This window comes from Pelodiscus sinensis, chromosome 5, assembly GCF_049634645.1.
Source record: "Pelodiscus sinensis isolate JC-2024 chromosome 5, ASM4963464v1, whole genome shotgun sequence".
In the NCBI taxonomy this organism is placed as follows: Eukaryota; Metazoa; Chordata; order Testudines; family Trionychidae; genus Pelodiscus; species Pelodiscus sinensis.
The window spans coordinates 83,361,239-83,389,079 of NC_134715.1; the positions used below are offsets into that span (position 1 = coordinate 83,361,239).

Below are 27,841 nucleotides of genomic sequence, written 5' to 3' on the forward strand. Positions count from 1 at the left end.
GTTGGCTTAGAAGTTATCTCTAGCAATAGACAGTACGTCCTAACAATAGGGACTGTAGACATGGTAAGAACATGGAAAACTTTCTACGGGTTAAGGTAAGTTACTACTGCTCTAATAATCTGCAGCATACACTCATCTTCAAAAGTCCTAGTGGATTTGGGCCTTAAAAGGAAGACTTGAAGTGAGGCAGCATAACAAATTCACATACTCACGATTGAAACTCTGAGATTTGTCTTTTCATCTGATGCTGTCCTTTGAAGAATCTTTTCTTCTATCACCTTTTTTTCTACCTCATGTCTTGTGGTGAAGAGCAGAGATGAATGGTGTGATTGAAACAGAATGGCTCTGTAATAATTTTTGAATACTGTATGTTGACCTGGTTATTGCAATGTTTATTGTTTGATTTTAATCGTTTAATTTAATAAAGGAAATTAAGAAAAAAATAACGGGAAGGAAACAAAATGACTCAGACAATCCACTTCTTTGCAGATACTATGGCTACATCTTGACTGGCATGATTTTCCGCAAATGCTTTTAACAGAAAAGTTTTTCCGTTAAAAGCATTTGCAGAAAAGAGCGTCTAGATTGGCACGGACGCTTTTGCGCAAAAGCACTTTTTGCAGAAAAGCACCCGTGCCAATCTAGATGCGGTTTTGCGCAAGAAAGCCCCGATCGCCATTTTTGCCATTGGGGCTTTTTTGCACAAAACACTTTTTAGTTATCTACACTGGCCCTCTTGCGCAAATACATTTGCACAAGAGGGTTTTTTCCCGAACGGAAGCAGCATAGTATTTGCGCAAGAACACTGACAATCTTACATTAGATCATCAGTGTTCTTGCACAAACTCAAGCGGCCAGTGTAGACAGCTGGCAGGTTTTTCCGCAAAAGCAGAACAACTTTGCCAGTCTAGACGCAGCCATAGCCATAGGCATAGCCATAGGAAAAGACCTAGGAAGCAGAAGATCAAAAGGGTAATAGCAGAGACTCTCAGAGTGGGAGCTGTTCAGGGACCTCTCAGGTAGATTTTTAGGAGAACCAGTATTACATGCAGACACCTGAAGAAATTGGCCGTGCCTAGCTTTCAAGCAGGTGATGGTAAGAAACTAGATAAAATAGACATGTATACAGACTATTTTAAAAACCTTTTTTCTCCAAACAGATGGCAGAGGGGACCCAGTGCATCCAGGAAGAAATGAGGGGTCAGGCTTGGATGATGGAGGGGACCCAACACATAGGCCAGGGAGTGGGGGGTTGGATTCAGAGAATGGAGGGGACTCGAAGTGACCCGGTTCAGCCAAGGAGGGATGGGGGGTCGGGCTCGGATGGAAGAGGGGACCCAGCACCTCCGGGGCAGAGGGTTGGGCTCAGATGGAGGAGGGGACCCAGCCCTAACAGCTCCTCCCCAGTGGCACAGTCCCCACCCCCAGGGCATGAAGCGGGCTGTGGAGCAGCCTAGAGGGGACGGTGTTGAGGCTGGAGGATGAAGGCGGCAGTGGCAGTCGTACGTGAACACTGATGACATGATGACATCATTCTCTCATCGTGCAGGAACATTTTTTTTTTATATATAGAGAGAGATATAATACTTTGGTTTGCAGAAGGCTTTCTTGTCACTCTGCCACTGGTCAGATTGGCAAGACCACAGATGCCCGACCCAGTAAGACCTGCTGGTTAAACAAGGTTGGTAAATGGGCTATCATAACTAAGGGCCCAGACTAAGATTGAGACAACAGTGAATACAATCCTAGGAGAGGCCCTGACATCAGAGTTAATGCAGTCAAAGGATCTAGAAGGGAGGTACAAGTGTAGCTGGCATGTAACTGTGATGAATGGAAAGAGAGAGAAGGGATAGATGAAGCTTTGGAGTATGTTTTTCATACTTCCAAGGTGAATAACAAAAAAAAAGAAGAAGAGGAAGAAGGGGAAGGAAGTTACTAGCTGAGGATATATAAATGAGTGAAGGACCTCTAGCCTTCTGTGATGGGGTGTTGGTTCCCACACTGTCCCCTAATGGTATAATAAAGCCCTAGGGAGGCTGCACAGGAGGGACTGAGGGGAGCAGATATTCAGGGCCAGGCAGGCCCATATAAGAAGAGCTGCAGGACAGAATAGGGTCAGTTACTCCCTGAAGCACAAGAAGGGAGGAATGGGTACCTGACAGGCAAGAGGAAGCTAGCACCCTGGACAGAGAAGTGCTACAGGTAGAGACCAGGGAAGCTAAAGGCAGCTCCTTGCTGGTTGCAGGAATTTGCAGGCTGAGGCCCTGAGGCAAGGATGAAGAGAGTGTTAGGGACACAGGGAAGTGGCCACACAATTTTCCGTATGCGCCACTAGGGAAGTGGTGGGACAGTTGGACTGCAGCCCTCGCCACCAGAAGGGGGAGCACAGATTGTGACTCAGTTGGATGGCTGTATCATGAAGAGGATACTGCAGTCCTTGAAGTGATGTGTGTCTAGCAGAAGAAGTGACAAGTGACCCATCAGGAGAGAGTTTATTGACCTGCAGAGCTAATCCCCAAGATGGTCAGCGGGAGAGCCTAGCATGGTGAGGGGAGCCCGTTACACCCTCTAAGCTTCCATGTAGGTAACTGTATATTGTTCATTGCTCTAGAAGGGAGTTGAGGGCATCTAGTTTTAGTCTTATTCCAGTACATTCAATATCACAAAAGCCAAACTGTGTGTTACATAGTAGATAGTGTATTTGTGTTTTGTAAATAGAAAAAGTAAATGCTAATCAAAAATAGAAAGATCAACAAATGATGGATTATATAAAGTCAATTTATACCCTTTTGCTGCTGAAATATAAAGCTGTTGGTAACAAGGCTACTCATTTTGTTGATATATTTAACAAACTGTAGCATTACTCTGTTCCACCCTATACACGCAAGTCCCATGCTTTCTATGACTCATGATAACATCACTTGTACAACTGGATTTATTGTTCTTCAGCTCTGGACAGTATGTAATGATGTGGATTGAAATGTGAAGAACAAGCACCCTACTGTTACAAGAGAAGAAAAATAACAAATTGATGTTTTTTCCAAGTCTATTGATGCCCTATATTTTGGTGGTGATTGTAGTTTTTCAGGTACTGTATTGGTTTTTGTTTGGCTTGGGTTTTGTTGTTGTTGTTGTTGTTGAGGTACAATGTGTCAAATGGATTTTTCTTGTCAATATCTGTTTTTTTTCTTTTTCATCTATGATCTATATATTCAGAAGCATGTCCATAGTAATGGTAAGTATGGTATTTTACCTACATCAAAATTAATCTGTAGTATTGACCTTGGTCCCACAATCATCTCCAGATGGGTAAACAATGTTCCAGTACAAATAGGAGAGGGGGCCCTTCAGCCCTCTCTAACCTCCCTAAAGAGCTCCTTGGGGTGGGAGATGTCTTGGGGGGGGAAGGGGAATGCTCCCAGTCAGCCCTTTTCACCTGTCTGGTGATTCTGTCTCTTTGTATGTGAGAATAAATATGAGAAGCACATCCCATTTTCCTGGCCAAACCAAACCCTTACATTGCTTTAAGAGGTAACAAGAGGAAGCTGTATTCTGAATTTGGTGGTTCTAGCTCTTACCTTTCAGGAGGAATTCTTGATCAGACAGACACACAAACTCTCTCAAATAAATAGTAGATGTTCACTGCATACACAGAGGCTATGTCTAAACTACATCCCTCCTTCGAAAGAGGGATGTAAATTAGACAGATTGAAATTGCAAACGAAGATGGGATTTGAATTTCCTGTGCTTCATTTGCATAATGGCAACAGCGCATTCTTTCAAAAACAGGTATTTCAAAAGTAAAACCACCATCTAGATGCAGTTCTTTTGAAAAAAAAACCTTTTTCGAAAGATCCTGTATTGCTAACATAAGATCCTGAGGAGTACAGGATCTTTCAAACAAGGGGTTTTTTTTTTTTTCAAAAGAACTGCATCTAGAAATTCAAATTCCAGCTTCATTTGAAATTTCAATCCGTCTAATTTACATCCCTCTTTCAAGAGGGATATAGTTTATACATTCCCAGAGAGACATTAAATAACAAAAATACTCTTGCGAGCAGGTTGCAATGTAGCACTACTTTATTTCTTGGAATTCAGAACTACAACACACAAGAATTTCACAGCTGGGAGAAACAAATCAGGTTGCTTCCTATGATAGAGAAAAACAACTCAGCTCACTCTCTTCTAGACTGATTCTTCCCAGAATCACACTGATTGCAGGCTTTCGTATAGCGCACCTTAATCTGGAACAAGACCAGGAAACAAACCTCAGTCCACCACAATAATGGAATATCCTTATATCATGCTGATAAAAACTAAAAGATGCTTATTTCATGTTGTCTCTTACACTTAGAATGGAAGATGGCTGTGCTTACTGTCTGGAAATGCCAGTTAAATATTTACTTATGCTGTAAGCAGGTTTAAGGGGGAAAATATGCAGAGTAAGTTGGGAATATCTGAGTTTGATATTGTTTTGACACAGTATTTACAAATTTTAATTATCAGTCTCATAATAACTCTTTATAGGGAAACTAAAACAGTGTTTTGAAGCTTATCTCGGTGTTTTGATATTATTGTGCTCTGTGGAGAGTGCTTGGGTTCAATCATTTGCCTTAACTAGTGTACACAGAGTATACTACTGTATCTTTAATGCGATAACACTATTCTGAGTTTCCCCTCTCAAGACAATTCTATGCCATATAAATTCCATCAGTAGATTGCTGATATCCAACTGAAACTCACTAATAGTGTGAGCAAAGTGGCAAGTGATCAACTGTGTTTTGCAGGCTTGATATTAGAAAAAAGGCAAATATCATTACCAAAACGAAGAGGACTAATTTTTCTTTTAAATAAAGTAGCCGAGCTCATTACACTTGTATCATATTGCAATGTTGTTGCACAGGCTATGTCCATTAATATTTACAATTATTGCTTTATTTTGCATTTCATCAAATGAGGGGATCATTTGTTGTAAAACATTGAAAAAGTGACCTAATAGGAATAAAGGGGAGGGTGCACATAGCAACAAGAAATAAGATACAAACAAATAAACAGATTGCAACAGCTGATACTCTGGGAAATCATCACAAAAGTACTCCCTTTTTCTCAATCTAAAGCAAGCTCCTTTTCTCTTCAAGGTTAACATTTGCAGCACTGCTAAATACTTGGACGCAGCCAGCATGATTATGTTCAAAATTGTTCACATAAAATGTTTGTTGACAAGGAATGCAAGTTTTAAGATGTGCTAAGTGAAGTAATTAATACAATGTAATGATTCTTGCATACTTACCTAAGCTTTAGATATGTTCAAACTCTTTTTAGACTATGTGGCAAGACTTGTGTTAAAATATTTCAGGCATGATTATATTTTTAATTTTGGGACCACAAACCTTGAGAGTTTGTACTCAAGGAAGACTTTAGTATGCTAGACTATAGTATGTCTACACTACAGTGTTCTTTCAAAATATCTTATTTCGAAATAGTTACTTCAAAATAAGTTATTTCGAAATAACGTGTCTACACACAAAATGCATTTTGAAATAGTGCATCCACGCTGAGTGGACGCTGAATCACATTTAAGACCGGCCGGAACCAGGTCCAGCAGGGCATCAGGTCAGGAGTTACCTGATGGCTGCTGCCTGAGGCTATCTGAGGCCTGTGCTTAAAGGGACCCCCCCACGGACAGCCAGTTCTCAACTTTCCCTGCTTCCTTGTCTACCTCAATGAGGGACAGCAAAGCATTTTCTCTGTGTGTTCTGGTTGCCCTCACTCAGGACAGCACAGCACTCTGCAACATAGAGCCAGAGCTGCCACTGGGCACTCTGCTGCTTCTCGTGGATGCATTGCTGCGAGCCTGGCTGCACTTTCTGCAGGCTTCCATCTGGGAGGTACATCGGCGGGCTGTCAGTATCCAGGAGGCCTTGCAGGAGAGCTTCCATCCTGAGGAGCACTAAGAGCCTCCCTGGTCTGCCCCACTGGGGGCTTATTCCTCATTCCTCCCTCACATCCTTCCACTTACCCCTCCCTAATGACAAATAAAAAACACGTATTTTCATGAACACAAACTCTCTTTGGGTCCGTCTACACTACAGTGCTAACTTAGTTCAAACTAACTTAGTTCGAATTAGTTAATTCGAACTAAGCTAATTCGAACTAATGCATCTAGAACTAAAAACTAGTTCGAATTAGCATTTTGCTAATTCGAACTAGCGCGTCCACACTGATTGGACGCAGGAGCGCATTTAAGGGCGGCTGAAACCGGTTCTGGCAGGGCATCAGGTCAGTAGTTGCTTTGTGTGGCTGCTGTCTGAGGCTATCTGAGGCTCGTACTTAAAGGGACCCGCCCGGACAGCCAGTTCTCAGCTTTTCCGCTTGCTTGCCAACCTCGCCGAGGGACAGCAAAGTGTTGGTCTCTGTGCCCGTCTGTGTCGGTGCTTCCCTTCGGGGACACCGCCGCAGGTGGCAACATGGAGCCAGAGCTCACCCTGCACCTTCTGGTGCACTTTTTGGACTTGCTGCTGCAAGCCTGCCAGCAATGGCTCGAGGCTGCCTGGCACCACCTGGTGCACGTCAGCCCCCTGCCTCTCCACCTGGCCGCCCTGGGGGCCATGGAGGAGCCGCAGCGGTGCCCTGGCACCGGCGTGCCCCGCCGCATCTGGCGTCTGGACACCAGCAGCGACTGGTGGGACTGCATCGTCCTGGAGCGCTGGGAAGACCGACAGTGGACCCAGAACTTCAGGATGAGGAGGGACACCTTCCTGGAGCTCTGCAAGTGGCTCGCCCCTGCTCTGCACAGAAGGGACACTCGCATGAGGACCGCCATCCCCCTCCAGAAGCGGGTGGCCATCGCCCTCTGGAAGCTCTCCACGCCGGACAGCTACCGATCCGTCGGGAACCAGTTCGGCGTGGGGAGATCCACCATCGGAGCGGTGCTCATGCAGGTATGGCACTCGTCGGCCACTGAGACGGGGAGGAGGGAGGCTGCAAGGAGGGGATGGGCCGCCCCAGGGACAAAGGGGGGGCGGGAGGAGGCGAAAGCGCCCCGCACCAGAGGGGTCGGTCTGTCCCGCCCGTACTATACGCCGCCAGGGGGGTTGCTTCCGGGAGTGGGGCGCGGGGCACTGCCAGGGCACGAATGCTCCCAGCCACCCGGGCGCCCCACTGATTTGCGCTTTGCTGTGTCTCTCTCCGCAGGTGGTCAAGGCCATCAACCGGATGCTGCTCCGCAGGGTGGTCCGCCTCCCCAACCCGGACACCGTCATCCGGGGGTTCGGCGCCCTCGGCTTCCCCAACTGCGGGGGGGCCATCGACGGGAGGCACATCCCCATCCACGCCCCGGAACACCAGGCATCCCGGTACGTCAACCGCAAGGGGTACTTCTACATCCTCCTGCAGGCCATGTGTGACCACCGGGGACAGTTCACGGACATTAATGTGGGCTGGTCCGGCAAAGCACACGACGCCTGGGTGTACCGCAACTCCTCCGTGTGCCAGCGGCTGCAGGCCGGGACCTTCTTCCCTGACTGCCACATCAGGGTCGGGGACGTGGACATGCCCGTCTGCCTGGTGGGGGATGCCGTCTGCCTGGTGGGGGATGCCATCTATCCACTGCAGCCGTGGCTGATGAAGCCCTACATGGGGCACCTCAATCCCTCCCGCCAGGCCTTCAATGCCAGGCTCACCAGGGCCCGCATCGTGGTGGAGGGGGCCTTCGGGCGACTGAAAGCCCGCTTTCGATGCCTCCTCACCCGTCTGGACCTGGCCGAGCACAGCATCCCTCCCATGGTGGCAGCATGTTGTGTGCTCCACAATTTATGTGAGCAAAAGGGGGAGGCTTTCCTGCCAGCCTGGATGGCTGAGGCTGACCGCATGGCTGGCCACTACGGTCAGCCCTGCACCGCCGCCATCCGGGAAGCCCAGCGGGGGGCTGTCCGGATCTGGAAAGCCCTGCGGAAGAGCTTCCTGGTGGAGGAGGAGGACTGACCTCTCCCTGCATGCCCCACTGGGGCCTTCTTCCACCCTACCCCCTTCCCCTTTCCCCTCCCTACCTACTGTCAAATAAAGACACCTGTTTTTCAAACAAAAACGTCTTTTTATTTTACATAACTGGGGTGGGGGGAGGGAGGAAGGAAGGTGGGAGAGGGGAGGGGGAAACCTGGGACGAGGGAGCTGGAAGGGGAGGGAAGGGAGGAAGGGAAAGGAAAGCTCAGGGGTGAGGGTCCGGCTGCCTTCTCCTGTCTCACAACGCTGCGGGTCCGGGGGGTGGGGCAGGAGGGATGGGGGGTGTGGATGAAGCAGGAGCGGGAGCAGGGGGAGGAGGAGGGGGAGCAGGGGGAGCAGGAGGAATTGGGAAGTGGTCGAGCAGGCTCTGGAGGTGGCCTCGCAGGGCACGGCCCTGCTCCTCCAGTGCCTCCAAGCTCCTCCGGCGCAGCCTCAGGTCCTCCTGGACCCAGTGGTCCTGGAGACGGAGCGGTTGCTCTAGGAACCGGAGGTGCCGCCTCTGGTACTCCTCCTGGTTCCTGGCTCTCCTGCTTGCCCAGGTACGGGCAGCTGCTGCAGGCGGGGTGGTGCGCCCTGCAGGCCCAGGTGCTGCGGCTGTGGTGAAACAAGAACAGCAGTCAATTACCCCAGGGGCCCAAGTGTGTGAAACCCAGCTCCCCTCTGCAAGGCCAGGGCCCCTGCAGGATCCCCAGCTGCTGCTCCATGGTGGGCAAGGCCCAGGCACACAGTCCTGGGGCGCCCTCTCGCTCCAGCCCCCCGTACACATAAGGGGAGCATGCTGGTACTCACAGGTGGACGCCTCTCCGGCCTCGGATGACACAGGCGAGCGGCTCTGTGGGGTGCCTCGGGGGTCCCGGGTCCTGTGCAGGCTGCCAGCAGGCTCCTGGCTCTCGGAGCCCTCCTCCGTCTCCTGGAGCGGTCCCTCTGCCCCGGGGTCTATCATGTCCTGGGGGGCAGGGACGGCATGAGCCCCCAGGAGGCGGTCCAGAGCCTGGAAGTGGGGGCATGCCTCCGGGTCAGCCCCCGGAAGGCAGGCCCGGGAGTAGGACTGCCGCAGGTCCTTTATTTTCCAGCGCACCTGCTTCCGGCTGCGCTGGTGGCCCCGGGCGGCCAGGCTGGCAGCCATGCGGCCATAGACTGCCACATTCCTGTGGCTAGTGCGGAGATTGTGGACATTGGAGGCTTCCCCCCAAACCTCGATGAGGTCCACGATCTCCGCACTAGACCACGAGGGCGCCCGCCTCTTGCGGCCCCGGGTAGGGTCCTGGGAGCCGCCAGGCTGGTTCTGGGAAGAGGGGGAGGGCTTGGTTTCATCGGGTGGCTGGCTCATGGGTGTCAGCTGCTGGGTGTGCTGGCACGGGTGCTGGCAGCCTTGCAACTTGCACAAACTGTGTAGCCAGCCTGTGGCCCTTTAAGGGCTCCGGGGCCGGGAGGGGGGCAGTAGAGTTTGCCTGGTGTTGGCCAGAGTGGCCACCAGGGCAAGCTGGGAAGGGCTAGCCTCCCACTAGTTCGAATTAAGGGTCTACACAGCCCTTAATTCGAACTAGTAAGTTCGAACTAGGCTTAATCCTTGTGGAATGAGGATTACCTAGTTCGAACTAAGCGCTCTGTTAGTTCGATTTAAATTCGAACTAATGGAGCGCTAGTGTAGCACCTATGAAAGTTAGTTTGAACTAAAGTCCGTTAGTTCGAACTAATTTTGTAGTGTAGACATACCCTTTATTTAACAAAACTGCAAGGGGGACTGAAACTCTGGTGAGACTGGGGAAAGGAGACAGGACAGGGGAGAAGAGAGGCTGGGAGAGGGGAGGGGGAAACCTGGGAGGAGGGAGCTGGAAGGGGGAAGCAAGGGGAAGAAGCTGGAGAGGAAGCTCAGGACTCAGGGTTGGGGGTCTTGCCGGAACAACTTGATTTTCATGCAAACCTGCTCCTGGGTTTGCATGTGGCCTTTGGTGGCCAGGCTCGCATCTATCCTGCCACAGACAGCCGTGTTCCTCCATCTAGTGCGGAGATCATGGACATTCGGGGCATCCCCCCCAACATGAATAAGGTCCATGATCTCCACCCTGGACCAGAAAGGTGCCCACTTTCTCCGGGCCCTGTCAGGCTCCTGGGAGATGGCAGACTGCTCCTTGGGAGCGGTGGAGGGCTGGCTGCCAGTGGCTTGCTGGCTCATGTTTTGGGGCCAATGGATCAGGGGCAGTGACTGCTGGCTCTGGGATGGCAGGCTTGGAGCTGGCACAGGCACTGTGGCCAGAGTCTACCCCTTTATGAGCTCTGGAGAGGGGGGGAGGGAGAGGAGTGTTCTTGGTTGAGGCTGGAATGGCTTCCAGGGCACCCTGGGAAGGTTGGAGGCCCCCTATTTTGATATAAGTGTCTACACAGCACTTATTTCAAAATAGCTATTTTGAATTTGGCATTAGTCCTCATGGAATGAGGTTTACCAAATTCGAAATAAGCGCTCCACTATTTCGAATTAATTTTGAAATAGCGGTTTGGCTGTGTAGATGCTAGTAAAGTTATTTTGAAATAACTTTGCTATGTAGACATACCCTTAGAATGTTCTGCCCTACCTATTGCCTCCAATGTCCATAATCTCCGCACTAGATGCAGGAACATGGCCATTGACAGGCGGATGGCTGACAGCTTGGTCACCAAGGGCCACATGCACACCCAGGAGCAGGTGCACATGAAAATAAGAGCTGTGACAGGCCTATGCCAGGGCCTCAGGAGGCAGCTCCTAATCAGGGGCTCACCTGGACACCTGCCCCTATTATGATGCTCTGGACCACATCCTAGGGGGTCAGACTGTCTGTGCATCCCAGGTGGTCATCGACCCTGGAGCAGAGGGCCCTACCCATGACACCGAGGAGGAGGAGGAGGAGGACAGTCAGGAGCCGCAGGAACCTGGAGGGAGAGTGTCCCGCACCCAGGACCCCGAGCTGTCCCAGCAAGCCTGTTGCCAGTGTCATCTGAGGCTGGGAAGGCCTCGACATGTGAATGCCATCACTGTCCCCTTATGCAGGACGGGGGAGACCAGGGACCACGCGTGTAGGCTTTGCTGACCATGGAGCATACATCAACCTGTGCATATGCCGTGACATCCCGGGCACGTGGCCTCAGCTGGCTGCCACACAGGGGCCCTGGCCTGTTACCCACATGTGCATATGTATGAAGGCACATGATAGGCTCCTGACCCCGGGGAGGGACACTGCATGGTGCCCTCCCTCCATGAGCCCCCTCTATGCAAAGGCAGGGCACATCTATCTGTCTCCCCAACCCCACATTAGATATAGCCATGGGGCACAAGTGCAATCCCAGGCCAGCTCACACTCCCGGGGATAGCAGGAAATGCCGAACATGGCCTGTGTGCAAGCACATCGCCTCCGATGGTGTGGAGACCTGTTGTTCTCGCCGTGCAGACAGCGGCTGGGTTTCACCCACTGCATCCCCTGTGAAAACTGACCACTTCTCTTGTTTCTCGACAGACGCAGCAGCTGCAAGTGCAGGGCACACCACCCCACCCAGGACAGCCTCCCGCACCCGGGCCAGCAGGCTGACCCTTAATCAGAAGGAGTACCAGCTGCAGCATTTGGGGATCCTGTGAGGCCAGCACCACACCCTCAACCACTGAGGGCAGAAGACTTGCAGCTGTGGTGGGATAGCTGGCAGCAGCTGCTTGCCCAGGGCAGTGCCATCTCTGACCACCTACAGACCCTGGTGCAGAGGTTGCTGCTTCCTGCCACTCCAGCCCCAGCTGCCACCCAACTACCATTCCTCCTCCCACTCCTGCTCCCTCTCTCACTTCTTCCTCCTCCCCCACCCACACCGCCCTCCATACCCACTCCCCCCCGGGGATGCCGAGGCCCCCACACCTTCAGTGCTGGGAAACAGGTGGACCAACAAGACCCCCAACCCCGAGCTTCTTCTCCCCCTTCTTCCCCTTGCCTCCCCTTCCAACTCCCTCCTCCCAGGTTTCGCTGTCCCCCCTCTCACCCTCTCTCCTCCCCTCTCCCGCCCTCATTTCCCCCCTGCCACTCCAGTTTTGTTCAATAAACAGAGTTTGTTTTTGTCAACACGTGTCTTTATTTAATGGGAAAGGGGATTATGAAGGGGTCAGTGAAAGGATGTGAGGGTGAAATGAGGCATAAGCCCCCAGTGGGGCGCACCAGGGAGACTTTAGTCTTCCTCTGGGTGGACGGTCTCCCACAGGACCTCCCGGATATGGACAGCCCCCCGATGGGCCTCCTGGCTGGCAGCTGTGTGGGGCTGTGTGTTCAGGCCAGCTAAGTGGTCGGCCTCTGCCATCCAGCCCAGCAGGAAAGCCTCCCCCCTTCTCTTGCACAAATTATGCAGCACACAACATGCTACCACCACGTGCGGAATATCCCGCTTGGATAGGTTCAGGCGGGTGAGAAGGCATCTAAAACGGGCCTTCAACCCGCCGAACACCCCCTCCACCATGATGCGGGCCCTGCCGAGCTTGGCATTAAAGGCCTATTGGGAGGGGTTGAGGTGTCCCATGTAGGGCTTCATCAGCCAGGGTTATAAGGGATAGGCCTCATCCCCCATCAGGCACATAGGCACGTCCCCGACCCTGATGTGGTGGTCGGGGAAGAAAGGAGTCGGCACATGGAGGAGTTGCGGTATACCCACGCATCATATGCTTTGCCGGACCAGTCCAAGTTGATGTCCCCGAACTGGCCCCAATGGTCAGACAAAGCCTGCATGATGACCGAGAAGTATCCCTTCCAGTTGATGTAGAGGGAGGCCTGGTGGTCCGGGGCACGGATGGGGATGTGCATCCTGTTGATTGCCTTCCCTCTCCCCCACCGCAGTTGGGGAAGTCCAGACCGTCAAACCCCTTGATCACTGCGTCCACATCAGTGAGGCGGATGACTCTGTGGAGCAGCACTCTGTTGATGGCCTTGACCACCTGCCAAGGGACACACAAAACCACCAAGAGTCACTGGGGTGCCAGGGTGGCTGAGAGTGCTGTTTCCCTGTCACTGCTCCATGCCCCCACTCGCAGAAGCAACCCTTCCTGCAATCCTGGCCACTGCTGGCAGCCCATAGTGCGGGTGGGACAGACAAAATCCTCCCATGGAGGGGACTTGCACCACCTCCCCCCTCTTTTCCCTGGGGCAGCCCATCACCTCCTTGCTCCCACCCACCCACCCCAGGCACAGTGGCCGGAGACTGCCATACCTGCATGAGCACTGCTCCAACGGTGGATCTCCCCACGCTGAACTGGTTCGCCACAGATCGGTAGCTATCCAGCATGGAGAGCTTCCATAGGGCAATGGCCACAGGCTTGTGGAGGAGAATGGCGGGCCTCATGTGTGTGTCCCGTCGCTGCAGAGCAGGGGCGAGCCATTCGCAGAGCTCGAGAAAGGTGTCCTTCTTCATCCTGAAGTTCTAGGTCCATTGTTGGTCTTCCCAGCACTCCAGGATGATGTGGTCCCAGCAGTCACTGCTGGTGTCCAGACGCCAGATGCAGCGGGGCACGCTGGCATCTGGGAGCTGCAGCTGCTCCTCCCCGTCCCGCAGGAGGGTCCGGAGCAGGGTCAGATGACCATTTCGTGGGGCCCAGGGCAGCACAATTTCACGGGTTCCCCTTTTGCCATGGCACATGCGCCATGGCGCCACCGTGCATGCGCGGGGCTCCTTGAAGCGCAGGGTCCGGGGCGACCACCCCACTTGCCCTTCCCTATATCCGCCCCTTGTTAGGAAGATGGCGTGGGGGTACGGCTGCAGCAGATGCCATGAGGCAGCCTGCAGAAAGCACAGCCAGGCTTGCGGCAACACAACCAAAATAGCATCAGAGTGCCTAGGGCAGCTCCAGCTCCATTGTGCCAAGTGCTGTGGTGTCCTGAGTCAGGGCAACCAAAACAATCAGAGACAAAAATGCTTTGCTGTCCCTCAGAAAGGTAGGTAAGCAAGCAGGGAAGCTGAGAACCGGCTGTCCAGGGTGGTTCCTTTAAGCACAAGCCTCAGTTAGCCTCAGGCAGCACCCACACAAAGTAACTCCTGACCTGATGCCCTGCTGGAACTGGTGTCAGCTGCCCTTAAATGTGATTCAGCATCCAGTCAGTGTGGACGTGCTATTTCGAAATAGCAAAAGGCTATTTCGAAATGCATTTTGTATGTAGACACTTTATTTTGAAATAACTTATTTTGAATTAATTATTTCGAAAGAAGATATTTCAAAATAATGCTGTAGAGTAGACATACCCTAAGAGTGTCTCTACATTGCAGGGCTTAACTTGAAATAAGCTACACAAACTGAGCTACTTCAATTACGTAGCTTATTTCGAAATAGGGAGCGTCTACCCAGCACTTATTTTGAAATAGAGCTCTCTTCCTCTGATTTCCCTTACTTCTCATACAATGAGAGTTACCAGAGTCAGAGTAAGAAATCCTCCAGCTTGACAGTATTTTGACACTATTTCGAAATAACTACCTGCTGTGTAGACACGGACTAAGTTATTTCAGAATAGCACTAGTTATTTCAAAATAGTGTTGCAGTGTAGCCATACCTAACAAACCTGCTTCCAAATCAGGATCTGGACTAAACAACAGAAAAACTAAGATTGCTATTATGAGTGACAGTGCAAACATAAGCAGCAATATCTACATACCAATCCGTAAACTGTAACTATGTTGTCTTCTCTTTTTACGATTTTTATTTAAAAAAACCAAACAGGAACTGGGAAAAAGCTTTATGTTTCTCCTTACATTTTCAAAAAAATAAAAATAAAAAAGCACTTCAAAGTAAGTAGTATTATAAATTAAACTTTGTTTAACTTTCAAAATGTTGTGAAAAATTATTGAAATTGAGGCATATGTGTATGTAAATACCATCTGGGAGCAATTTCTCCCTTGGCAAATGAAAGAAATGTACAGCACTATGTGAAAATAAATTTGGAATATGCATCCCTAAATAGAAGGGCAAAATAAAATAAAAAGCAGCTGAATGGACAAAATCCAGATGTATGTTCACAGCATAAACCTCTGAGCAATTTATAATTAGAAAATCAAACAGAACCTGGATGCAGGACAAACATATGCTGAATCAAACTTATTGTAAACTGTATAATCTAATCACAAATATTTACATTACTTTCTGCCCTTTTTCTTGCTTTTTTTTCCTTGGTGCTATCTATCCTGTTCCCCTGTCCCCTATAATCTGTGTTGTTGTTTTTTTGCAACTGCTGCTTGTTGTAGGATTCTGCTAAAAACTCCTAAGGTTACACTTCAAGAAAATTTGGCATGTTCTCTTATAACATTGCTCTAATCAGGAGTAACTCCACAGGAATAACACTGGTGTGAGTGAGAGGAGAATTGGGATCTATATTTCTAGTCCAATTTCCCTATGAAATAGTGTGAAATTTGAAATGAAACCAGAACTGTAATCAACCTAAAAATGAAACCTTGCAAATATATTGTCTTCCTTACTCATTACACTTACAATGAGAACACTGACAACTGCATCTGAAGAGCCAAGTCCTATTCTCAGAGGTCATCTTCTTTGAAGTAATAAACTTCCTATTGATTTTATTTAACATAGGGTTATTTTTCTATTGCAAGAAGATTCCAAATTACAGGTGTGATTGCCTCTTCCGCTAAGGAAAATCCACGGGAGAGAGTTAAATCCCCATGATCCTATCCCATATTCTTTCAGCGGGGTGTAGTCTCCTCTCCCTGGAACATGCTGCAAGTCTGACCCTAAACTCTGCAAATCCATTAGAATCTGTAAAGAGTCCAGGGCTAGAGACTCACTGACTTGGAGGCCCAGCTGAGCAAGTCCATCCTCTTGGCATCACAGCTCACACTGCCTGAGTTCCCCTGTGATCCCCTTCTCCCAGAGTTCTTCACCGAGGAAAGTGCTTGGCAGAAATGCAATACAATTTCTAGCTGAATTACATTTCCATGGGGCAGGTGGGAGAAATGACTAGTGTTCCACTGCCCTTGCTTCTACTTTCCCCTGGCCTATCTGTCACCTGAGAGCTCCCCTTGCAGGCATCCTTGATAGCAGAGGAGGCTTATTAAATGGAAGAGTGAGATTGACATGGGAAAATTTCCTTCCACACACAAGACCTTGTGTGCAGTTAAACCTTTTATCATTATTGGAACTGGATGGGCACCAGACATTCCACAGATTGGCTAAAATATAAAACAATTGAAATTACTAGTGAAATTGAATTTTTTTTAAAAAAAATTGTTTGGTGTCAATCACCATAGACTGATAAAACTAAAAAAAAATGCATTGCATTTTGACTTTAAGAATTTAATTTCAAAACAATAATTTTAAATGAAAAACTGAAATGCTACTTTCCAGTATTTTCAGTCAAATTATTTCATTTTGATTTGTGTTTTTAAATGAAATTTCATTGAAATCCTATGAAATGTTGATTTTTTTTGTATGGAAAAATGTTCTGTTCCAAACTTTCAAACCAGTGCTAATCATTCTTTTGCTCTGAAAGCAAAGGTGGGGTTTGGGTTACGTGTTTCTAATAATTGTGGTTTATGTGTGTTGCAGTAATGACCACCAGAGAGAGCATGCAATTTAAAGAGACAAGTCAGAGAAAGCATAAGAGAAAAGAAATACCATTACCCCTATTTGAATCATGAGAAACTGATTTTATGCAAAAATTTAGAGCCAGATTTTTAAAGTGGTTAGTTATTTAAAGATGTTGATCGGCATCTACTGCCATTTTCAAAAGCACCTAATATCTTGTATAGGTTAGTTTACTTAGCCAAAGGGCTGTCTTAAATACTGAATTTGTTGTGTGTGTATGGAAAAGCAAAATTGTACATATTAATTATTTATGTATTTCTATCATTTATTACAATAGTTCTTTAAAAATAACTTCTTTACATAAACAATATTTCATATAAATAAACCATTAACCATTATTATAACAGTTTATAATGGCAAAGTAAGTTTTCAGTGACATAAATAGAGATATTCTTATTTCTAGAAACTTTTTTCTTTTTAAAAAATGTTGCACCTGGGAACCTCTCAAATATCTTCCTTCTTTCTCTGAGTTCTTCCTTTGAGTGTGTGCCATACTGAAAATTCATCTGGTAATAAATGGATTTTCCCTTTTGGCCTTATAATGAAATGAAAAATAAATGTAATATTTGTTGCCAGATTATTTTTGTGTGACATCTCTTTTCACTTATAGCAGAAATATAATGTTAAAGCATGTTTCTCCCCTTTGCTGTTTTACAATTCACCAAAACAACTTTTCTTTTAGTTCAGATATACATGAAGTAAAAAATATGTTGTTAGTTGAACTCTCCCTAACTTTCTTCAAACTACAATGCTAGAAACAGGTGTACATTATCCTTGTGTACATTTGAAAACCCATTACTAGCCAGTAATCTCTGTTATACCCTTAATTACTCCTTTGATAAATGTTCCAAAACTGCTAGTTAACAGTGGAGCAAGTTTCACTAGCACTCACCCAGTACAACTGGACTGAAGTGAAGGTTAAACAGGGATATAGATCAGTATAGAATTTTATCCGGTTTTGTGGTCCCTCACGTCTTCTGCTTGAGAATTTTTTCCTTTTCCTGAAATCTTCCTTTTTTCCTTTAGTCGAGACATCTTTGTCCTATACTTTGTCTGGTTTGCCTTTTCTTACAGTCACAAAATAATCATTTCTGTACTGCGCTTGCTATTTGCTTAGTTGGTAAGTGAGCATCCTGTGGCAGCTTTCCAGTCTACATGGAAGCAATTTGTGTTCCTGCCAAGCTACCTGCTAGTGGGATTTCTTTTCCATTTGTTGTGTTAGTTTTCTTCCCATATGTAAAATTAGCAACTCCCTGGCATGACTAAGCCATCTCATATGCACCATCAGAAACATAATTATACAGACATGTTAGTTTCCAGGGAGAAAATTATATGTCAAATATGAAAATGCTATTTCCAGACTTTTGGTACCTTGTTAACCTCAAAGGAAATAATGACAATTGTGTATGGTACATTCTTTCTGCTGATGCTAGTGGAAGCCAGATTGGTGCTGTCGGGCTGCAGACTAGCTGCTGAACCGGAACTGTCTAACACACAGCCACTCAAGGAATGACATGCATGCTTGCTGTGAGTGGCCCAGAATGAGAACAACAATAGTGAATCATTGTGAAGCACCCAAGGTTATGGGGCTGGTGGAGACACAACCCTTCACCCAGACAGGGAGGAAAAAGGGGGAAATTTCCTCAGGGCCTGAGGCGCCTGGCCGCTGCTCCAGCTGCAACTGCAGCCATGGTGGCAGCTGGAGCTCTAGGCCCTTTAGAATCAGCATCAGACGGCAGGCTCCACACCTGCCCTCATCTTGCCCCAACAGCCTGACGCCCTGTCCCTTCTGGGAGCATGGAGATGCCTCCCTACCACCGCCACCACCACACACTGCCCAGGGGCCTGGCAATACTGTTGGTTCCTCTGCTTTCCCCTGGGCTATGTCTAGACTGGCATGATTTTCTGGAAAATCAGCCGCTTTTCCGGAAAAACTTGCCAGCTGTCTACACTGGCCGCTTGAATTTCTGCAAAAGCACTGACAATCTCATGTAAGATTGTCGGTGTTCTTGCAGAAATACTATGCTGCTCCCGTTCAGGCAGAAGTCCTTTTGCGCAAAACTTTTGCGCAAAAGGGCCAGTGTAGACAGCTCAGATTTGTTTTCCACAAAAAAGCCCCGATCGCGAAAATGGCAATCGGGGCTTTTTTGCAGAAAAGCGCGTCTATATTGGCATGGACGCTTTTCCGCAAAAAGTGCTTTTGTGGAAAAGCATCCGTGCCAATCTAGATGCTCTGTTCCGAAAACTTTTCCGTTAAAAGCATTTCCGGAAAATCATGCCAGTCTAGACGTAGCCCTGAAGTGTACCCCTGCATGTTACAGGATGTAACCAGGGAAAAAGGAGAATCATCCATGTATCCCTAAATTGCATCAGACCCCAGCACAAAACAGTTACGCCGCCTTTGTAGCCCTTCCTACCTTGCATCAAGCACAGCTGAGAATCTGATCTTCAGCACATTTCCTGCAGTTAATAAATGCATAATGCAAGCACCTGATGAAGGTTGCCACTTGAAAGTAAGCACAGCATAAGGTAAATTGTGAACTTAAAGTGCAGCAAACATTCTTGCATAACTTCACGTATGGATATTCTTATTCCAGGATGAAGGTACCCTGGCACTGTTTGGTTTAATCCACCTTCCACCCAGTGAATTAAACTAAACAGTGGAATAGAAAGGAGAATATTTTATGACAAACCTGTTCCCTAAAAATGCTAACGCAAGCCTAGAAAGTACACCAAAGGCAAAATATGGCCTGGGTGCCTCATTGAATTCAGGCTGTATTTCTGGAAACAGTGTAATCAGATATGTATGTGACATTTGTAACAAATGACCTGGTTGTATTAGCTAGTCAACTAAATGGTTGGTTTGTCACAGATTAAACATTGTACATGACATGGTATCTGCATAAAACATGAGTACAATGTAATTCCAAAGTATCTTTGATATTTGATTTTTCTGTGACAAATATGTTGGGAAGGTGCTATTCTGAAATAGCATAGTCCACAGCTACACTACAATCAGTTATTCCGACAATGTCAAAATAATGTTGAGCTGGAGGACTTCTTACTCTGACTCCTCTAACCCTCATTTCACGAGGAGTAAGGGAAGCTGGAGGAAGAGTGTTCTTCTGACTTCCTGCTGTGTAGACAGTGCCAAAAACCGAAATAAGCTATTTTGACTTAATCTACACAATTGATGTAGCTCAAGACATGCCTTATGAGACTGCCTCTCTTACTATGAAAGTTGTTTTAAATTCTATTTTAAACACATCAAAAGGGCTTCAAGGCAAAAATCCCCTCTCTTCTCAAGGGTACATATCTATGAAAAGTAAAGACAAGCTTCCTGCTAAAAAGTAGAATTTAACTTTTGGACCCACATATGGGAAGTAATGCACAATGAGCACTGGGAATTGTGCATACTCTTCCAAAGCAGAACTTTGCAAATATTTTCTCAGTATGTTTTAATATCAAATCCCATGTGTTTTAATCCCGTAAAAGGGGATTTAAACTTGTACAGATTAATCTAAAATATTTACATGAGAAAAATGTTTAAAAGCCTAAAGGAATGGGCCAAGACAAGTAGGGGGATTACTGTAATCTAACACAGACTGCACAAAAACATCCATAGACCCTATAACGTAGTTAATTATTTCCATAAATTTCTTCTCTGAATTTGTCTAGCTTCATCTTCTAACCACTAGATCTTTTGTTTGCAAAATTAAAGAGCTCTCTATAATCAGAATTCTCCGCCCTCTGGCAGTAAGGACTGTGATCAAGTCACCTCTTGGATAAACTAAATAGATTGAGCTTTTTCAGTCTATCACTGTTAGGTGGGTTTTCTGGACTGTCACCGGGTGGCTGATCCCTTTAAATAAAGGAGGCCCAGCCTCTCCTCCCTTGCCAGATCAAGTGATCTCAGTTGGGTCAGTTAAGAGCATGAGGTCTTCTGAAGCTCAGGAAGAATCAGCAAAGTCAGAGATTTCTATTGGAAAGCTAAATAGCAGCAGAGTTGCCACTTCATGTGACGAAGGAGTCATGTCTCATAATTAGCATCAACATTTGCACCAGCAAATAGTTATTTTGAATTAACTTAATGCATTCAGAGTTGGAAATTAATGGGTAATGGCATTTTTCTTTTCACCAAAAGAGTCTTACCCTTAAACTTCATGATCATAAAACGACATTTACTGTAATGCCGTATTTCTGTTAAATTTATTTATCTCAGAGTAATAGGGAACTAACATTCTAAGTCTTTTTTCCTTTGAACTGGTGAGAAAGAAAATAATTTCTCTGGGCAATCTAATTTTAAAAAAATCCATCCTTTCCATTTTAATGACTACTAATCTGTATTGCACCTTTAATTAAATATAGGGAAAGTCGCTTTGAATTTCCTTTCATGGCACAAGAGACTAGAGTGCTTTGTAGAAAGAAGTCTCATTAAATAAGTGCATTGGGTTGTTTTCTCTGCAGTGCCAAGATTTCAGAAAAGAAAAGATCTAATTATTTTGTTCACAATAAAATCATAATACTGGCTGTCTGGGCCCTGTGTTGACAAAGACCAGGGATGCAACAGAAGTAGTACACTTGATCCCTGGGTAGGAAGTTCTGCCCACACATTCAGTATAAGTAGTTCAACAGTGATTTCTTTAGCCAATGAAAGAGCAGTGTATCTTCAGTAAAACATGTGAGGATAATTCCCATGCTAACATAATTCGGAAGTGCATTCCTGTCAACATTAGTGTTCATCATGACTGAAAAACCTGGGCTTAACAATTGTTCCATCTACATCGTGGTACAAATTAGTGTGCGTTAGTTTATGTACAGGCCTGGAGCACAGTAGCATCTGCAAGGTTGCTGGATAGCTAGCCTTTTCTTCCAGCAAGCCCCTGAAGACTCTACTTGTCAAACACTCAACTCATTTGAAATGAAGTCCTGTGTGTAAACTTAGGGCAGAGTATAAACCTAAATTGGCCTTCTCTGCAATAGATATCAAATGTTTTTCACAACAGTTCTTATGCCTATAGTTTGCTTATGTCTATAGTTTGCTTTTTTCATTATTCCCTGCTTCTACTCTGCTCTAGAAAAAATAAAACATACTGGGGAAAATATTTGCTTTTATGGAAATTGTGTGCAGAAAAAAAAATGTACGTCTAGACTAGAGAGTTTTTCCAGGATAGCAGACACTTTTTTTGGCATCCCTGTATAACTCGTTCTATGAGGAAGAAGGGTTGTTCTGAAAGAGGATTTTTTCCGACATTTGGCCTGGTGTAAACAGACAAAATGCTGGAAAAGCCTCTTTCGGAAGAAAAGCAGAAAAATATATGCAAATTGCGGACTTTTCTTTGTAGTCTAGACACAGCTCTAGTCTTTACACTTAAATCTCATCAGTTGGATTAGGCAGTTTGTAACATCCAAAAGGAAATGTGGTTCTTAATGACACAATGTATTTTATATGATATTTGTATGATAATGTCTTTTTCAAAAACAGTATTTTTAACATTCACTATCCCTGTAGCTCTACAATTCATTTACATGATGTACTGTAAAGTTTATGAAGGAAAAGCAGCTATTTCATACTGCATTACTTGAGCACATGAGACTGACTGGTTCCCATGCAGATGTCTAAGAAATTACAAGGAAGTAATTGTGCAGAAGCCTGCCACAATAGGGCTATGTCTAGACTGCAAGCCTCTTTCGAAAGAGGCTCTTTCGAAAGATACTTTCGAAAGAGCCTCTTTCGAAAGAGAGCGTCTAGACTGCACGCGGAACTTTCGAAAGAGCAAGCCGCTTTTTCGAAAGAAAGCACCCAGTGAGTCTGGATGCTCTCTTTTGAAGAAGCCCTATTTACATTCAAGAACGCCTTCTTTCGAAAGAAGCACTTTCGAAAGAAGGCGTTCTTCCTCGTGAAATGAGGTTTACCGCCGTCGAAAGAAAAGCCGTGTTCTTTCGATTTAATTTCGAAAGAACGCAGCTGCAGTCTAGACGCAGGTGAAGTTTTTTCGGAAAAAGGCTACTTTTTCCAGAAAAAACCCTGAGTCTGGACACAGCTAGCAATCCCTGCACTCTTCTGACTATCAAGAACATGCCAAGCTAAAGCCAATGACTGTGCTAGTCACTAGAGAGGAAGATGGGAAAGGTCCAGCCACCTGCATGCCACTTAGAGTTGGCTCTCTGCAGCTACAGCCCAGCCAAAAGATACGGTCATCATTCTTTCCCATTCTGCTCCTCCAGGCATTATATCTTATTATTTGGTGCCAAGTGTTCACTACAGATAAGATTAAAGCTGCTGCAGTCAATTTCTGGGGTTCAAACTAGTGGGTCTAGTGAACACACGTTAATTCAAACTGAGAGGATCACTCCTGTTGATGCCAGTAGTCCTGCTTCTACAAGGAGTAAGAAAGTCAAAGGGAGAGAGTGCTCCCTTCAACTTCCTACTGTGTGGACAGTGCAAAATTCAAGTTAAGATACATTGAATTAAGCTACGCAATTAACAGCTGAAATTGCATAGCTTAATTCGAGCTTATTCCCTAGTGTAGACCAGGGGTGGGGATGGATCTTATCCTGCCACAACATCTTTTCTTGTGGGCTTCTGTACTAGAACAACTGAGCTTGGTTTAAGCTTGGTGTATCATGCTTGGAAAACTCTCATGCAATCTCCAGCATTATTCTTTTCCTTCAGGGTGTAAAAGAAGCAGGGGGTAACCAAAAGGGATCTGCAAGTCTCCAGGAAATATTTATTGGACTTCTCTTGTGAGTGGAAGAGGAGAAAAGGGATAATATTGACATGAATAATCCTATATTATTTGATCCAAATTCAATTGTTACTTTTTTAGTGTAGTCTGATTTTGCAAGCTAGAATCTCTATTTAGCTATAGCGAGTAGATGAAATTGTTTGTTTTTTTTTTCAAGCATTGGTTTGACAATGAGCAGATTTTGCTAGCTACTGGCTACTTCTCCTCAAAACTAATAGTAGTAAACCAGATCTGAATTCAGCAGAAGGCACCATTTCATTAAATTGAATTTTCTTTATCAAAGGACACATTCCACCTACAAAATGCTGCAACATAATGTAATTAAATACAAGCTATATGTTAGTCACTAATGGATGCATGGTCCCTAAATGCTGCTAAATGGGAAAAGTGTAACCGTCAAATTCAATATATCTCTAACAGTAACAAAGACAGGGAATGCATATAATGTATTTACATGAGAAAAATGACTTGGGACAGTAATGTTATTGTCTGTGAGGGTAATCTGGAAAGTAGATGAAAACCAGTTAGACAGTAATTTAATACAAGCACTACACAGACCTAGGAGAGAAGCAGTTTGTCACTGTATAGCACATCAATAAAAAGGTCATAAGTAAGACTGGTTTATGGTTGATCAGAATAATTAACTTCTGAGAGCTACCTTACTATACTTGTTCTGACTTTAGGGGCAAAAAACTTAAGCAAGAAATAAAAGAACGTATAGGTCCTCTGTATCAAATATGAAGCACATTTTTTCATACAGCTAAGTAAAAAGATTCTACACTGGTTACAAAGTGAACTTCTACATCTAGAATAGGAAAGAAACAATCAAATTAGAGCAATAATTTTAACTATTGCATAAAGACAGCATGCCAAAGTAGAATAGCATAACAAAATTATTACCTTTCCAAACTTAATAAAGATAAGAATTATCAACAGAGTGAAGATGTTTATTGATATGGCAAATAAATCCCCCAACAATGAAAATATGCCTTTCCCTATCCTCCAAAACAATCAGAAAAAAGATTAATGCATATTATTTATATTTTGGATAAAATTCTCTAACAGCAGCATACTCAGTACACAACTTGCATTGGCATTTTGAATAATTCGTTTTTCTGATGAATTTCCTTTCTTTCTGCTTGCAGGATATCCACAAGTAGGAGTCCATTTTCTCAAATTTATTTATTATTCAAAATTATTCAACAAATTTGATTGAGACCACTCCGTAGAGTCAAACAATTTTCTGTGAGATTTGATTTTTCACTGTGAGAAATTCACCACAATGCAGAAGAACACTAACATTATACCTACCACTTAAACTCACAAAATAAGGTTTAAGTGGAACTTACAGTAAGCCATTTATAAGCCTCACTGAATGCCATTGGCTAGTTGTGATAGGTCAAAGAAGGGTACTAGTCTAGATGAACTGTTTCAATAAAATACAGAAACAGGATGGAAAAGAAGCTAATGATCTTTCCGAGCTAAACTGACATGCTCAGGTGCCCCAGTGATGAACATAACATAATGCTTTACGTAGACTGCCCTGAGACTGTGTAAAAAATTGTGAGCACTTGACTTCATGCCAAAGGAGCATGTTGGAGAGTAGACTCATAGGAAATGACCCTAATATCTGTATCCCCTGATTAGTGGTGAGTCACAGCCAATGTAAATTGTTCAAAGCGAACAATCCTAATACTAAATGCCTTTTGTCATATCTAATTCTATCCCTTTCATTACTGTGACAATCCATAGAAGTCCTCCCCCTCAGGAAATAACTGGCTTATAATGGTCTGGAGTTGATCTGGAGAGCAAAAAATTTCCAGACTAGGATGGTCATGGCACTAGCCTAGGGCTCAGGAGACTTGACATATATCGTTTAATTTTTCTGTGTCTTACTTCCCTATCTGTAAAGTATAGATAATAGCAGTTCCCTACCTTGGAGAGCTATTGTGAGGATAAATGTACTAAGAATTGTCAGGCACTCAATTACAACTATAATGGAGGCCATATCATCAGTAAAATAGACATTGTCAATAAGAGTCTTGGGGGAATGCTTTGACCTTGTCCACCCTGCAGTTAGGTCAACCTAAGGCTATGTCTACACTTCAGAGCTTTTACGGGATACTGGAGATATCCCATAAAAACTATGCCACATCCAAGAAATGCGTCCACTTTTTCGGAACAGTTTCCAAATAAGCAGATTCATTCTTTTGGCATACCTGTATTCCTCATTGTATGAGGAAGAAGGGATATTTCGAAAGAGGAGGTTTTTCCAAAATTTGGCCCCAGGGAGACGGGCCAAATTCAGAAAAGCCTCTTCCAAAAAAATAGTGGAAAAAGATACGCAAATTGCAGTTTGCAATTTGCGTATCTTCTTCTGACTTTTCTTTGCAATCTAGTCATTGCCTAGTCAGTTTGTGTCAACCTAATTATTTCAGTGCATACACTACAGCCTTGTCCTCTTGATGTAAGTGCCCTACTGCACTGTCATAATAACTCCACCTCCACAAAAGGCACGGGGCTTGTGATAGTGTAGGTACAGCACCACAGTGCCTGTGTAGACATTACAGTGCTTCCCTGAGTTGTTAGCTAATTTGTCCGAGCTCCTTGTTGGAGTCCTCAAATTGACAAGAAAGCCAGGCAGCTAGAGTCCAGCTTCCCCCTGGGTCTCTGCTCCCAGATGTGCTATGCTTACCTGGCTCCCAGCAGAGGATGGCAAGGAGCCCCCAAGCTTCTCCCCACTCCCGCGAGGGAGCTGGGACACAAAAACCCAGGAGAGATCTGGACTCTCAGTGGATAGCTGCTTGAAGCTGAGAATCCTAGTCGCCACCCACAGAGTCATGGCAGTATGGATAGCTGCCACTGCAGTAATTACTGTGCTGACTGTATGTTGATCCAACATGGGTTGACTTTAAGCCTATAATGTAAACATGCCCTTAAATGCTTACTCACCCTTCTAGATGTTCTCTGCTATAGCCAGGAGCTGCCTAACTCTCTTAAACTTTTCACCTTACTAGATTTTTGGTTTAACTGGTCTTTATTGTTTTTCTTTAGGTGTTACTAGCACACTGATTATTTATTTTTCAAATCTATTTTAATCCAAGCTCTTAATAGGAACACATTTAAGTGCCATTGTACATACCTATAGAAACTATGGGAAGTTATTTCTCTTAAAATTATTGATTTTAAGTGTCCCATGGTCTTTATTAGTTTTATTCTTAGAATGTGGGGACATCTCTGCTTCTTATACAGCTCCACATTTAAAAAATAAAAAATATTTAAAATTCATGTTTGGAATAGAGTGTATACCTGGTCTGAGTGTCTTGCCTCTTTTTCATTAGTAAAATCATTAACAAACCACAGTAAAATATTGCTCTTACCAGATTCATGTAGGCTAGGTAATACCGTTGTGTGATAGTTTCCTTTAGTAGCTCCTTTAATATATATAAATACCATATAAATATGCTGTAGAGTTAATCCTGATGCTGTGCAAGTCATTCTGCTCTGATGGACTTTGATTATCTGATTTACATAATCACTGTAGAGTTATTTCCTTACAATAATTGTAAATTACAACTGAATTAACTACTGTATTATTACCCCTCTGTTTTGAGTGCCCTCATCAAATATTGCCAAGTTATTTGCAAAACAAATATGCCAGTTCAGCTCCTTCCTTCTTTTAGCTGAAGAAGATCTCTCCCAAGGAGGAAGTGGAGAGGACCACATAACAAATGCAAAATTATGAAGAGGATCAAGGAAGAACTGGAGGTCTGCAAAATTTCCCTCCCTACTAAGACAGATAAGAAATGTGGTGCAAAGCCAGTAGAAGTAGAGGTAAATGACAAGACATCAGAAACAGAACTCAAGCTGCTTGTAGCCAATCCTCTGACGTAACCAGGGATCCATATTTCCTCCCAGAGCGGGAGAACATGTCATGTAATCCAATAGCCAGTTCATGGGCAGGACGTGCGTGTATTATGTAAAATGTATTAAATTCTTTGTTAGCCTTTAATTTGGTCCCGTTATTAAAACTTTTGCAGTTTCAGTATACCAGAAACATAGTGAGCAACGTCTCCCTATGTGTTGATGCATATGCATATGCACACTACCTCTTAAACTAATCATCTAAAAGCTTGTGACAGTAAATGTAAAGTGGTTTCCTGGTAGGCACTAGCATTCTTTGAAAGGGAAGATTCCCTGATGAATTCATTACTACACAGAAGTCCCACCCCTAGAAACTGCTGTAGACACATAACAGGATTACTGTTCAAGAGTTTCCTGGGATGTAAGGAAAATTGTTCCATTCAGTCAGAAGCACGCATCTTCGACTAAGGTAAGAGAGTGACCTATTACTTAGTATATACGTTATGGCATGTGAAATGTAGGATTATTATTATTTCATTTATTTTATTTTATTATTCAGATAATGTTGCTTTGGGCACTTTGGTATCGGTGTTGACCTGGAAAAATGGAAAAACGTACAGCACTTTCCTATGGTCCAGATATTCAA

The 27,841-nt window shown here is 45.2% G+C and overlaps 1 long non-coding RNA gene across 1 annotated transcript; it reads left to right on the top strand.

Moving 5' to 3' along the window:
• LOC142829460 (uncharacterized) lies at window positions 1-27,548 on the top strand. Its single transcript, XR_012903878.1, has 3 exons — window positions 1-95; window positions 2,950-3,088; window positions 27,015-27,548. It is a non-coding gene; the product is annotated as an uncharacterized LOC142829460 (long non-coding RNA).
• Window positions 27,549-27,841: the final 293 nt, after the last annotated feature.